We start from the raw sequence: 14,422 nt of genomic DNA, 5'->3' as shown, positions 1-14,422 counted from the left end.
TTCTCACAAGACTCTATGAGATAGGACTACGGGGGACGGTGTTCAGCTGGTTTTCCTCCTTTCTAGCTGGCCGCCGGCAAACGGTCTGGGCCTCGCCAGATTCCGCCGTGATGCCACCTCTGGGAGTCGGGGTCCCTCAGGGCTCTACCTTGAGCCCGACCCTCTTTAATATCTTCATGACCCCTTTGGCGGCGTTGGCGGAGTCCTTTGGGGCCCGGATCGTATCCTACGCAGATGACACCCAGCTCCTCTTCTCGTGTAAGAGAGGAGGAGACTTTGAGGGGGAGAGTATCCGGGATTGCCTTGGGGCTGTGTTTCAATGGTTCCAACTGAACAGCCTCAAGTGCAATTCCGATAAGTCCGAGGTACTCTTCTTTGGGTGTGACACGGAGCCAGACTGGCAGGCTTGGTGGCCTACCAACATGTTCCCCCCAACGTGTTCATCCCAAATGGCTAAGAACTTGGGTGTTAAGATGGACAAGGGGTTGACCATGAAGTCCCAGATCCTGGGGGTGTCGGGCATGTGCTTCGGCCTCCTCCGGATGCTTCGGAGGTTCCTTCCCCTATTATAGGAGGAGCACAGGAAGCTGACTGTGCAGGCCCTGATAGGCTCTAGGTTGGATTATTCCAACGTTCTATACCTGGGCCTGCCAGGGTACCTGTTACAGCGGCTCCAAGTTGTGCAGAATGCTGCGGCGAGAGCGATCTATGGATTGAACAGACGCGCCAGTGCTGCGGGCTTGCTCCAGACCTTGCACTGGCTCCCAATCCGCAAGCGGATCGCCTTTAAGGCTTTGACCCTGACATACCAGGCCCTCCACGCGACGGGAGCAAAGTACCTCCAAAGGAGACTTGCCTTCTACCGACCGGCTCGTTCTCTGAGGTCAGAATCTTTATTTTTGGCGACTGTTCCGCGAGTGAAGAGAGCGCGCTTGGGAGGTCGCTCCTTTGGACTATTGGCGCCACAATTGTGGAACTCTCTGCCTCTTAGTCTTCGGGGAGCCACTAGCCTACTAGCTTTTAGAAAGGACCTCAAAACCTGGTTGTTTACCCAGTAGGTCTTTTTTAGTTTGTTGTTTTCTTTTTGTCTATGACACTTTTTCTCTTAATGTGTTATGTTAGTTTACTGCAGCCTACCTCAAATAAAAGCGCTGGACACTCTTTTTGAGTAGCCGTGCGCTCTATAAAAACCATTTTAACATAACATAACATAACATAACATAACAAATAACCGAATCTACCGGGTCTCCCAGAAATAGATGCATAAACGAGATGTCTGTTTGGTAGTACCTCACCTGACTCTGACTTCTCTGGAACGTCCTGCCCACACCTGGAAGCCGGTAACTTCCAACCGGGCACAAACAATGCAGCATCATAAACATAACCGCTGACTGTCAGCAGCCGTTACGTTGTTTCTACTACTGTGCTAATCCTTTGGATTTCTTGTTGAAAAAAAAAGAAAATAACACACCAATGCAAAAAAACACCCATGGTGGTGTTTGACTGAGATGGCTGCAAAACACTCCCAGCAGAGATAAACCGAATACCAACTAAGCAAATGTTCGGGACTCATAAAAGTTGGGGACCCGGGGGTACTTACAAATGGTGGAAGGGGTACTGGTAGAAAATGAGACAGAAATATTCTCTTAATGATCAAGAAGACTTCCCTTTCCGTCCGTCTAAACCACGCCTACTCTCGTACATTTGTGTGAATATGGAGATCAAGTGTGTAGAGTATAACTACCTAAGTCAAGATCTTTTTTTGCCGTATTTTGTAGTACGAGGGAACACATCTGTATGAAGAATCTAGCCAGATCCGAGACGGCCCCAGTAAAATGTGTTGAGTGTGTCCCGGACTCGTTTAAGACTTGCGTGTTCTTAGCGTGCTTTGGGTACAGAGTAGCAACCTACAGGCACCGTAACATCTGCGGCGCAGTGGGGCCCCTGTGGCTTGTGTGCATAAGAATGTCTGTGAGATAATGGAATTTTCAGTTTACTCCTCTGCCTATAACATGGCTAAAAGCATATTGCAAATTGCCCTGTCACAGCAGGCAGGCTCTCTCGGCTCAGAGGCAGCCCACTGCAAGTTTTCTTTCCCAGTTTGCACCCCCACGCAGTTTAATAATATCCATTTACCGGCCTTGGGATTGATCTGGTGTAGCGTCTGTGCAGGGGACACCTTCCCGTGGTTGGGCATTAACGGGGGCTAGGAACCACAGCACGCGGCGGGGGCCACCGGCTTTTGTAGGAGAGGGGGTGCCCCTGTGGGCTGCAGCATCGGAGGAGCAGAGAGGGTGGGGGCTCCAGTGCCGGGACAAGCCCTCCATCCCCCCACCAAGGGTGGGGGTAGGCGAGGGACAGGCAACCAGCCACGAGACCTGCCCCCCCTAAAATATGGAGTACATTATACGGCAATTCATGGAAAACAATCGCTTTAATAAAACATTTCAAGATTGTTTCTGAGTGTTTGAAGAATGGCGTGTTTAGTATAGAACACTTCCTACAGAACGAACATAAACAACAGATGCCACCGAGAACAGTTTAAGGACAGCTTCTGGTGAAGACCGCAGAAAATTAAAGGCTATTTCAAGGGTCAAGGGCAAGTTTATTTTACAGTGATGATCCTGGATTTTTAAGTATTGCAGTTCTGTGTCTTCAAAGCAAGTGAGGTCCGGTGTACTTGCAGAAAGAGTCCGAGAGGCAGCAACGAGGCACATAAAACAAATAATGCTTGCGGGAAGCCTCACACCATGACGTATCATTTTCTCTTTGTCTGCCATCCCGCTTGGACGGCCTCGGCCTGACTTCCTTCAGCTGCAAAAGGTTTATTATCTGTAAGGGGCCATCTGTTTCACCCCCATAAAGATAACAAAGCTTTTGCAGCAGAAGGAAGTCAGGGAAGTCTGTCCAAGTGGGACGGACGAAAAAGAGAAAACTGTACGTCACCACAAGCTCTTTCCCAATGGCTGGCCAACGTTTAGCATAAACGGTGACGCCGGCCAATGGGAAAGAGGGGCGGGGCTTAAAGCTCGCTAGGGAAAGCTCCTCAGATCGTAAGATCTCGCCAACGAGACTGCGCATGTGCGCAGTCTTACGCTAGGCTTCGACCTAAAAAATAACTGAGTGACCCTTCCCGCCTCCCTCCAAGGGATGAGCAATTGGCAAAAGGCCTGCAGACCCTTTCTTGTTTACCATATATGAATGAAGGGACAATGATGTTGGCAGAGAAATCTAAATGTAGTGAACTCCCACTGAAAGGGTCTTGTGCCCATGCAATATCCCACCAGTATGGTAAAGTCACGCGCGAATTTATGAAATAGTGGGTGGGATTCACTGTTGAGGATGGGAAGAAATCCTTTGCTTAACATGGTACTTTCAACGTAGATCAGTAAGGGGATGTACAAAAGAAGTTGAGAGACCCTAAAAATAAGATACTGGCTAAATAATTGGCAGGATTTTTACATTGGCATAAGGAAGCCAAAACCACAAACGTGATTCCCAATTCTGTGGTATGAAACAGACTCAGGAGAGACTGGAATACCAAGTAGGCCACCTTACGGACAGAGGCAGGGCTGTGCTCTTACTTATCCACCTTCCCTCTACTTAGTCGACGGATCACTGAACCACAAGAAAAAGAGTAAGAGTAGGAAAGCAGTAACACAAGGGAAGAGGATTTGCTTGATGTTGTCAACATGTTTGCCCATGAAACCAGGAGTGTACCCACAGATGCATGTGGAAATATGGCAGTGCCAGTGCACCCACTGGCAGATGGAACACAGTGAAGTAATACACATATGAGATGCAAAATGCAAGCAACTGACAGGAGAATGATAGACGGAAGCACACAAGTAGCTAGACATAACGCAGGCTCCACCACTGTAGAGCCTTCTAGACCAAGAGTCCTTTCATCCAGTTGGATGCAGAGGCCATCGTGAAGGCAGTCCCACCTTTATCTGAGAATGTTTAAGGAGGACCACAGAGTGACTGGCTAAGAATAGGGTTCAGAGGGAAGATGCCACCTCTTCTAGAGCTCATCTAGTGATGTAGACAGGCCCCCACCAGTGTAAGGATTCAAGAGCAGTTTCCGCAGGAGTGCCAGGAACCGAAGTCTAGCCCAACCCGTCCTCCCTACACCTATTGCGTCTATCAAACTCTAGAACGCAATGGTGATATGGAGGGAAAGGAGGGAACAAAACAAGGAAAAAGGGGAAGACACTGGACTTCTTGGATGGTGGAAGCTGGCGCTAAAAGGAATGGTTAATTAGTACAACAACAGTCAACAAGCATTCATTATTTTATCTACATAGACCATCTATTACCTGGTTCATACAAGGTGTGCCTGGGATTTTATGGGTCAATCAGCCTTTCTAAACCCTCAATGTGTCTAGGTACCACGGAATGTCTGTTTGTGAAATAAAGCATGTATCTACGGGTATTGTAATCATCAATTTGGGAGAGGTGTGGCGCCGCGGCCAGGGCGACTGACGCTGGAATCTGGGGACCACGGTTCGATCCCCAGCTCCGGCGGCAGGTTAGCCCAGCACCATGTGACTCTGGGCAATAGCTCGCTTAATCTTCCCGATGGCCCCCCAGCGCCTAGAGACCCTTACGGGTGATTGTGCGCTTTACAAATGTGGACTTTAATGCATAATGATAGAGATTGGCTCCTGTCATACCCCTGTAGAAACAAGGGGCTGAACTGCGTGGCAGAATAGTAGAATTTATAAGGTCACAGTTATAGCGTGTCTGAAAGAGCGGTAAGCACATACATGAGAACCGACAGAATCTTTACTGAAGAGAAGCTAAATGATAATAGTGCGCTATAAGCGCATTACCAGGTCTTCTTTCCCCTGCACTGTGACAAATGCCAGCATCCAGGAAATCCAGCAAACACAATATGGTAAAGGAACAAAAAAAAGGGGAAAATGAGCCGCCAGGCAGACCACAACTCCCACAATCCACCAGTAGGCACCAAAACCCACACTCCGCAAGGCCGGACGTTCAACAGGACCGTGGTCCGGTCAAAAGATGGATCCGCAAGAGTCCAGATGAGGTGCCCCCTCAAGGAATCGGAGAGAAGACAGCCGGCACTGGGGGAGACAATAAGGGAAACCAAAAGAAAGGGCAAAAAACTCGGACTCTTCCGCAAAGAGAAACAGGCGGAACACCGAGAGAAAGCCTCTGACAGCAAGACTCAGGGAAGCAATACAGCGCTGAATAGATGGCTAAGCAACAAGGAACGAAGCAGAACAACGCTAAGATGTGGATCCTGAATCGAGGTCCACTTCTGGAAACAAAGTGAAAGAGACGAAGATTGGCGTGGCGGAAGTGACGCGCCGCAAGGCAGCGAGAAACTAGAGCGTGAAGCTCAGAGTAGCGGGGAGGTCAGGCTTTAGTTTCCTGCCCGATCCCCTCGTACAAGCGCAGTGTCGTGCGGCCATCTTGGATTGGCCTTGCGTTGTCTGTGTGCTCTCCAAATAGCTGGCAGGCGTGACACCAGTTCCTGATGCCCTCCCTCAATTAAGGGATTACCCAACCCCAGGGTGCAGAATCACTGTCCATGTTCCTTGGGCACCTTCTGATTTAATGAGCTTTAAGAAACAGTTCCCCAACATTAGAGAAACCCCTACCCACGTCTGTGAAGAATTGCAAAGTGTTTTTGAAGTGGCTAGAGCACACTGGTCAATTGAAGCATTTTCTGGTATCTTATACGGTGATAGATTGGTTTGCAGACATGTCGGGATGGGCAAGGCAGGAGCCCAGGAATGACAGGATCACATACTGCAAGGGATGCATTGTTGCATCCCTTGTATTCAGGGGTGATGTGTATCCAGTAAAAACTGATTGGACTAAAATCTCAAATTGGAAGCAGAATAAAGGTGATTAACCAGAAAATTATCTAAATAGGCATAAGTATATGTTTGAAAGATATTCGAGTCTTGCCTATCTGACAGAAATGACTCAGGGAGCTGTAGGTGCTGCTTTTGTGCGGGTATTCTTATCGAATGTGTGAAACTAGTTAATGATTATTTCTATTACATTGCAAACAAAAAACTGTCTGAACTGGTGACTGTCAGAAAAAATGATGTCACGTCTGAAGAATGAAAGAATGAAAACGTTAATTCTTGCATCTAAACTGATGTCTTTGAAAATTCCAAACATGCAACAAAGTGTAAAGGAAAGAGGACGGGGAGCCCCTAAAAGAGGGAAACAAAAGAGAGGGCAGGGTTGATGGGGGAGTGGGAAGAGAAACAGGAGAGGTAGAGGAGAAGCCTCGAGTGTGGGAGGGTCATGTTTTGCCTGCTGGCAGTTGGGACGCTGGAAAAGAAATTGTGCTAATGCTGCCTCAAATGTGTCTTGTCTTGTTGAGGCACCCATATTTAACCAAGTTACAAAGGACCCTTATCCTGAATAATTGGTATAGCCCGAGAGATACCAACTGTGCCTTAAATACCCTGATTCCCGTAGACCAAAAAGATCCCGTTGTTGACTGTATGATACATGGTAAACACGCAGCCCATCTTATTGATGCAAGCGCTAGATGCTCTGCCTGAAACTTCTGAACTCCCTTTATTACCTCTCTCAGGCTGGTCCACAATGCAGTAGCTATTTCTGACCCTGTCTCTACCTCTTTGTTCAATCACAGTTTACCATGCTTTCCTACAGTGCCCTATCTCAACATCAAATCTAGTAGGTCAGTATCTTCTATGCAAACTCAGCTGCACTGTATTTTGTAGATCTGATGGAGTCTACTTCAATATACCTTATAACAGGGACAATCAAGTCTTTGCTTTGTTATGTGAAACAAATTATCAGCTTGTTTCTGATAGCCGTGAAGAATTAAATGTGTGGTGAGTGACTGTGCTTTGTGGCTATATAATAATACCTTGTGCATCCAAATGAAAGACAATGGATACATCCTAATAGCTCATAGAAAGTTAGTGAGACTAAAATACTCTTGATGGCTGGTCTAAGATGTGTTTGACAATGTCTCTTTATCAATTGCTGAAGTCCTCTGGGAAAATGATGCCAGTGGCTGAAACAGGCTGAAACCAAACCATATATATATATATATATATATATATATATATATATATATATATATATATATATTATAAACTGTTTTAAAAAACACAAGGTCTTGGCTTATGCCAGAACTATGTATATATTATATGTTTTGACAAACTACAGGTCTTGGCTTATGGCAGGCCTAAAAAGAAAGTTATGGGCGTTTCGTGAGCTATGTCATGGTCACGGGCTACAAAGGTCCAGAAATAAAAGGCAATACTTAGCACAAGAATAGCTAAGAACCAGACTCTCCCACATTCTCTGACACCTCAAAACATGCCACTGTCATGCCCCTCCGCAAGAAATTATCTGCTGACCCAGTCACCCTTTCCAACTACAGACCTATCTCCCTCCTACCATAACCAACAAAGGTCTAATGAAACTAATCAAATGACAACTGACCAACCTCTTCACCAACCACTAGCTCCTCAAAGCCACACAGTCCAACTTCAGGCCCAACTACAGTACAGAAAAAGCACTCATTGCAACCATAAATAGCATCTGCATGATCCTTGGCAAAGGAGACATGGCAGACCTCATTCTCCTGAACCTCTCTGCAGCATTTGACGTTGTCTCACAATCCATTCTCATCATCACCTACACAAGATTGGCATCCAAGAACCCGCACTCCGCTTGATCGGCTCCTTCTTAACGGATAGAATACAAGCTGTCAGACTGGTATCTTACTTCATGGAAGCTGGCAAACTCATTTGCAGAGTGCTTCAAGGTTCATCTCTCAGCCGCACCCTCTTCAACACATACATGATCCCTCTGGCGAAAGTTACCCATGCACATGACATCAACAACCTCTCCTATGCCGATGAAACGCAACTCATACTCTTTCTCTTGTACAAGCTCCCCAACACAAGAAACAAATTCACCACCTGCATGAGCGAAGTCACTAACTGGATGAAAGCCAACTGTCTCAAGCTCAACACCGACAAGACAGTAGTAGTGACCTTCAGCAACAACAATTCATCCAGGAACTCCAACTGGTGGCCGGCTCAACTCAGCGGGTATACGATACGGCTTCTGCTTCACCGGTTTTCCTGGTTGTGTTTCAATTTTATGTTCAGCTCGGGACGTCTTTCTGGGGAGATCTGAGAAGATGTCTGAAAAGGGAAGAAGAGTGTGCTGTAGTTCTTTCTTCATATCTTCTGTAAGATCTTCAATGACTATGCGGTTCTCTAGCATCGAGTTGTGACTGGATGAGGTGGGTAGCAAAAAATGTGCTGCCTTGGGAGGAGGTCCAAGCCACTACTTTAGCAGATTTATGCAATAACATTGCACTTTGGAGGGCGTGATCTGTATCCTATACGTTGTGTTGCCCAGAGTCTCTGTCACTCGATAAGGGCCCATCCACTCACTTTGGAATTTGGGAGTGGAGGAGGGGAGAAGAACCAACGCCCAGTCCCCAACGGATAATCTTGTTAACCTCTTCCCTCGGTCGTAATACTTCTTTTGTTTAGTCCTGCTTTTCTCTAGGTTGGAGTAGACGAGGTCTCTCAATTTCCCGAGCTTCGACCTCAGTTGCTGTGTATACTCCAATAGGGACGTCTGGCCTTGCTCCTCTTCTGTCTCCCATACATCTTTGGTCATCTCAAGCAATGACCTGGGCTGTCGTCCGGACAGCATTTCAAATGCTGAACAACCTAGGCTGCTTTGTACTTGTGATCGAAGAACATATAGAGCCAGAGGTAGGAGTCGGTCCCAGTCACGTCCCTCGACTGTGAGCATTTTCTTTAGAGTGGTCTTCAAGGATTGGGGCAGCCGGAGGTTGGTGCATATTCTTCTTTTGGCAAATCTTGCATGTTTGACAGTAAGTCTGGATGTCCCTATAGATGCCCGGCCAGAAGAAGTGTTGCAACACACTTTCAGAAGTTTTTTCCTTTCCGGCGTGTAAGGTGTGCATGGGCAAAGAACAGAATCTGCTCTCGAAAGGGCGTTGGAACTAGCAGTTGGGTGGGCCCCTCTTTTTTCCCTTCACAATATACTAGGTCATTTTTAATAAGGAAATGGGGATAAGTGCTGACCTGACTGCTCTGGTTAACATGAGCGGACTCCCATTCATTAAACAAAATGGTGTCATTGGCTTGTGCGAAGCGGAAACTACGGTCTATTAGCCAGAGATCCGGTGATACAAAGGCCAGTAAAGGGTTCCCCAGTTCTCCCTTCTGTCTTCCTATTCTATTCTGGAAGAGGGAGAGAAAATCAGGATTGTCAACCCCTAGAATGATATCTTCGGGCAGGGAATCGACCACTCCCACTTTAACCATACAGGGATCCCCGTCTATGGGTACCATAGTTATTAGGGCCAGGGGATAAGGTTTCATGTCTCCGTGCACGCAACGGATGTGAACCAGGGTATCAGGGACATACTGGGCAGGGAGGATAAGACTTTTCTGCACCACTGACTGCTTACACCCGGAGTCTGAAAGGGCTTTTACCATTCTTTCCATTCACCCTTACATGTACATAGAAGGATGTTCCCATCTCTGCAGAATTCAGTACTGCTTTTGGGAGGTACCCCACTTCCATCGGCTCTTCTGCTGGTTTTTTCCTGGGGCACAGGTGGGCAATGTGGCCCAGTCACCACACTCGAAACATTGTGGTCCTCGAAATGTTGGTGTCTCCATTCTGATACTCTTCGCCTTCGGTGTGTGCATCAGGGGTTTTAACTTCTTCTCAGGTTTAGCAGGCAGAGTCGATTTGTGAGATTTTTCTATGTCCCAGCCCATAGTCCGAGGTTGGGTTCAGGCGTAGTTCGCGGCCATTTCTATGGCCTGTTCGGCTGAGAGGTTGGAGTGCTGTTTTAGCCACCTCTGAGTACCGTACAGGAGTGCCTCCATGAATTGTTCTAGATAGACTTTCGACATAATTTCTTCCTTGGTACTGGTGGTTGGTTTTAGCCACTTGTCAGCAGCCATCTTGAGGCGGAAAAACAGCATTTTGGGGTTCTCTCCAGGCACACCTCACTCCTTCCTGAACCTTACTCTGTAGGCTTCAGCATCGAGCCCAAGATGATCCAGAATCACCTCTTTGATCCCATGGTTTGGAGTGTCTCCCATAGGGTTGGCGACTTGGTAGGCAAACTGAGCTTCGCCGGTCAGCAATGGGGCTAAAAAGAAGGGCCATTTGTCTTCGGGCCAACCACATGCTCTGGCGGCCCTTTCAAAATTTAGCAAAAAAGCGTCCGGGTCTTCTCCTGGGATGTATTTTTGGAGAGCTATCCCTGAAGGGTTGGGAACATGAGCTCGCCTCTCCACGGGTATTGGGGTGCCAGGGTCGTGTGTCCCTTTTTTCTGGCCCTCCAGATGGGCAGTGATAGTGTTCTGGAACATTTTGCGGTCTGCCTGGGCTGACCACATCTGTCTCTCGACAGCCCACTCAAGCTTCTCTTGTCCTTTAATTATGTGCTGAATAAGGGCGTCCATCTTGGGTTGGCAGGCGGACTGGGATGTTAATCCCACTTCTGACACCAGTTGTGGCGGGGTATCAGTAACTGAGCGTAGACCAGGTCGTTTCAAGTACGGTTTTATTTTGCCAAACATTCTCTTTTGTCGATTGGTCAGTCTTTCTTTAGCAAAGGTGGCGGAATCCATTTTGATTCTGGGTGTAGGGGCCACTCTGTGAGAAAGCTGTATTGCTCTGGAGGATCCAGTCAGGCCATCCCCTTCATTCGAATGTCCCGTGGCAGTAGCGGCAACCCGGAGCGACCAACAGAAAATAAAGAAAATTTATCAGGACACTCGTCCTACTACAATGCTTATACACCAGGGTCCGGCGGTGAGGGAGACACCACTCTTTAGTGCGCAGAGTGTAGTCACACATGAATGGCGAGAATCATTGTTCTAGTGCTCGCGGGTGGGGAAGGGGGGTTATGTTCAAGGATTTAGGCAAGTGGCGGAAGTTTTTAATGTTAGACGTTCGGGTGCTCTCTTCTCCCTACCCAGCCCGCTACTTTGCCCCGTACCTGTTCCAGCCCCGCTCCTCCCCTGGGCACGTGGCACGGCAACTCGTGGGGTCGTTGGCCTCCCGGCTTTGATGGGATGGTCACGGGGCCCAGCCTTCGCTCTCCCTCTTCTTCATCCTCCTCAGTCTGGTCTCTCAGTCTTGTTCTCCACACTGTTTCTTCCTCCTCTCCGGTAACTCTGTACGCCGTCTTCCTGGAGTTCCCTGCATTTGACGAACCAGGTGTGATGACGCCATCTGGGGGTGGAGTCTCGTCCTGTAGGAATCCCCAGTTAAAGGCGCCATCTACATGGTCCTCGTCAGCGCTTAATAAAGTTTGTGATTGTGGGAGCCATTCCTCCTGCTGAAAGGGGACAAGAGGAGGAAAAAGCAGTACAGCAGTCCACCAGTCTCTAATTGTCTTTACCTCCTCACTGGATTGCCCCACCCTGTCACACAGTCCTAGGATGCTTGCTTCCAGTCCAGGGAGGACCTGGCCTGGCAGTTCGGGCTGGACTGTTCCCACTGGGCGCAGGGTCAAGCCTGATTTGCATATGGCTGGGTCCAAACTGGAATGGCATGGTGAGCAAAAAAACAAAGGATTTAGGCCCAGATCTCTGTACTGGGGTGATTGTATGACATTGTTCTGCATTCTGTCCATCAATTGTTCTTTTTGCATTTGTCACCCCGAGTGGGTTGGTATGCCCAGACGTGGGTCCCGTGCTCTCCATGCCACTGGAGTCAAGCTATCCTGGCTGATGAGGACTGAAAGCCGAAAACCAGTCCTAGGATGCTTCTTTCCAGTCCAGGGAGGACCTGGCCTGGCACTTTGGGCTGGACTGTTCCCATTGGGTGCAGGGTCAAGACTTATTTGCATATGGCTGGGTCCAAACTGGAATGACATGGTGAGCAAACAAAACGATGGATATAGCCCCAGAACTCTGTACTGGGCTGAATGTATGACATTGTTCTGCATTCTGTCCATCAATTGTTCTTTTTGCATATGTGGGTTTCAGCAAATCTAGCAGTTAATGATGTGTAGCTGTCATCGTTGTAAAAGTGTTAGTACCAGAACTGTACTGTGTGCTCTAAATGCTATAACTGTGTGCTTCTCAGGGCTGTGTTTGTAAGGCTTCCAGTTCTGTAGGTGTGTGCTGCTCTCATTCTTCTTGCACATGTGGCTTGCCATGCTGCTGCTCGGCGTGCATACAGATCTCTCATATTTCCCAGGTCCATGTGTGTATAGCCCACCCTGGACAAGCTGTGCTTTGCATTCTGGAATTACAAGTCCTATTTAACACATTGTAAAATTGGAACTAGAAGTTCCAAAATACAAAGTGACAGCCCTGAACTGGATGAGCTTCTGAAACATGAAAGCTGCGTACCTCTCATTTAGTGTTGTCCAGGGGTATAGCTATCAAAAGTGCAGCAGGTGCAGTGGCACCCGAGCCCTGGGATGTAATGTGGTCCTCTGCATCCCAGTTACAGCTTTGTTTTGTTTTTACTCTGAAAGCATGGAGTGGGGGCATTTTACTTAATTGCATTAGGATTTATGGCAACCTTACTGATGCCCTCACCCTCGGTATAGTTTTGTCAGCATATTTGGTTCTCTGTTCTAAATCTTGGCTTAGGACTTATTTATATCTCACTGTGAGGAAACGGTGCTGGATGAGGATGAGGACTCACCCTTTTCCTCTGCATTCTGTCTGAATTCCAACGAGGGACACAAAGAGTTAACGAAAACCCCTCCCTTCTCTCTACAGGAAACCGAGGAGAAGGACGGGAAACCCAATGAATGGGGAAGAAGGAACCAACTGGATAAGGCGGGACAACCGAATTTAAGGAAGTGGACACTGGAAGGAGAGGCGTGCAGCAGAACGAAGAACCCGGAAGACGCCACAGAGCTCGAGCCGACGAATCAGCGGGTGGAGAAGGAGCCCCGGGTCGACCCGAAGGACAAGGAAACCACGGCCGGAATCGAGGCTAACGGGGAGGACGCGTAGAGCTGGTTCGAGGACTGGTGGACGCCCCTGGAGGATGCTGAGAGGCTGCTGCAACTCTGGAGAGTTGCGGTGAGTGGTCATACAGGGAAGGGAGGGGAGGAAGGGAGCACCGGGGCAGAAAATAACTCGGGCACAGCCCTTTTCCAGTCCTACACTGATGCCCGCATGTTCGTATCATCCCCACACTGACTCCCGCATCCTCGTGTCACCCAAAATAATCCATTTTCCTGCATTCCCTCCTGCCTGAAATCCGTTTTCCCCTAGGTAGAGTAAGCGAGGGGACCCGTACGGCTGTAGTGAAAAGGGGAGGACTTCCCGTAACTCAGCCACCCTTGCACTCTCGAAAAGGAAGCCTAAAGCAGGCGATATTCCCCCAGTAGAAGGAGTATTCAAGCATAAGTTTGTTTTCTAGTTTTTCTTTATTTTGGTTTGTGTCTTGGTGCACTTCGGGTGTGGTGACGGTAAACACTGTTAGAGACCGTACAGTCAACTGACCACTCTTTCCTTCTCTTTGAGCCTTCCGGGATGGCTGACACCAGACTTGGGCGGACGAAGAAGAGAGCAACAACTGGACAATCTGCCCCAGATCACAGCCACCTGACCATCTGTGCTGCTGAAATACCACAACCACCGGACCATCTGTGTTGTTGACACCTGAAATCCATAAACCACCTTGTAAATTCTTTAATAAAATCTCACCATTCAACGAACACTCCGGCCTCCTAGTTTCCATTTCTGCCCGTCCCACCAACAAGTGGTGTCAGAAGTGGGATCAATGGAATTGGAGGCCGCACTGCAGAGAATGGCGGACAATCAAGAGAAGCTAGGGCGGGTTATGGAGAGATTCCTGGCGGTAGCTGAAGAGGACAGGAAAAAGCTCCATCAGACCTTAACACAACAAAGTCAAAGCCAAGAGATTGTAATAGGGAAGCTGGCTGATACTCTGGGCCAACAACGGGGACATACCACCCTACCATCCGTGGTACTACAAAAATATGTGGATGGAGAAGATACAGACTTTTTTTTCAAATTTCGAGCGTATGGCCAGAGCAGCGGGATGGGCTAGGGAAAAATGGGGCCACTACCTCGGACCCCTCCTTTCAGGAAATATGCAAGCCGCGTATCAAGCAGCCAATCCGCTTGGTCTCAACCCCTATGAGGAAATAAAGAAGACCATCTTGGAGAGACTATAGATAGATGAAGAGACATACCGTATGCGTCTACGGCAACTTAAGGAAGGGCCCCAAGAAACGCCCAGAGCCTTATCCTTTAGGGTAAAAGATATGGCAGGACGCTGGCTTAAACCGTTAAGTTCAACCAAGGAAGAAATCATGGAGAAGATATATTTAGAACAATATTTAGCCTCCTTGCATGCACCGATACAGAAATGGGTGCGACAA

The sequence above is a fragment of the Lissotriton helveticus genome, chromosome 11 (genome assembly GCF_964261635.1).
Source record: "Lissotriton helveticus chromosome 11, aLisHel1.1, whole genome shotgun sequence".
Classification (NCBI taxonomy): Eukaryota; Metazoa; Chordata; class Amphibia; order Caudata; family Salamandridae; genus Lissotriton; species Lissotriton helveticus.
The sequence above is the reverse complement of the archived record's forward strand: the minus strand, read 5'-3'. Positions refer to the sequence as shown.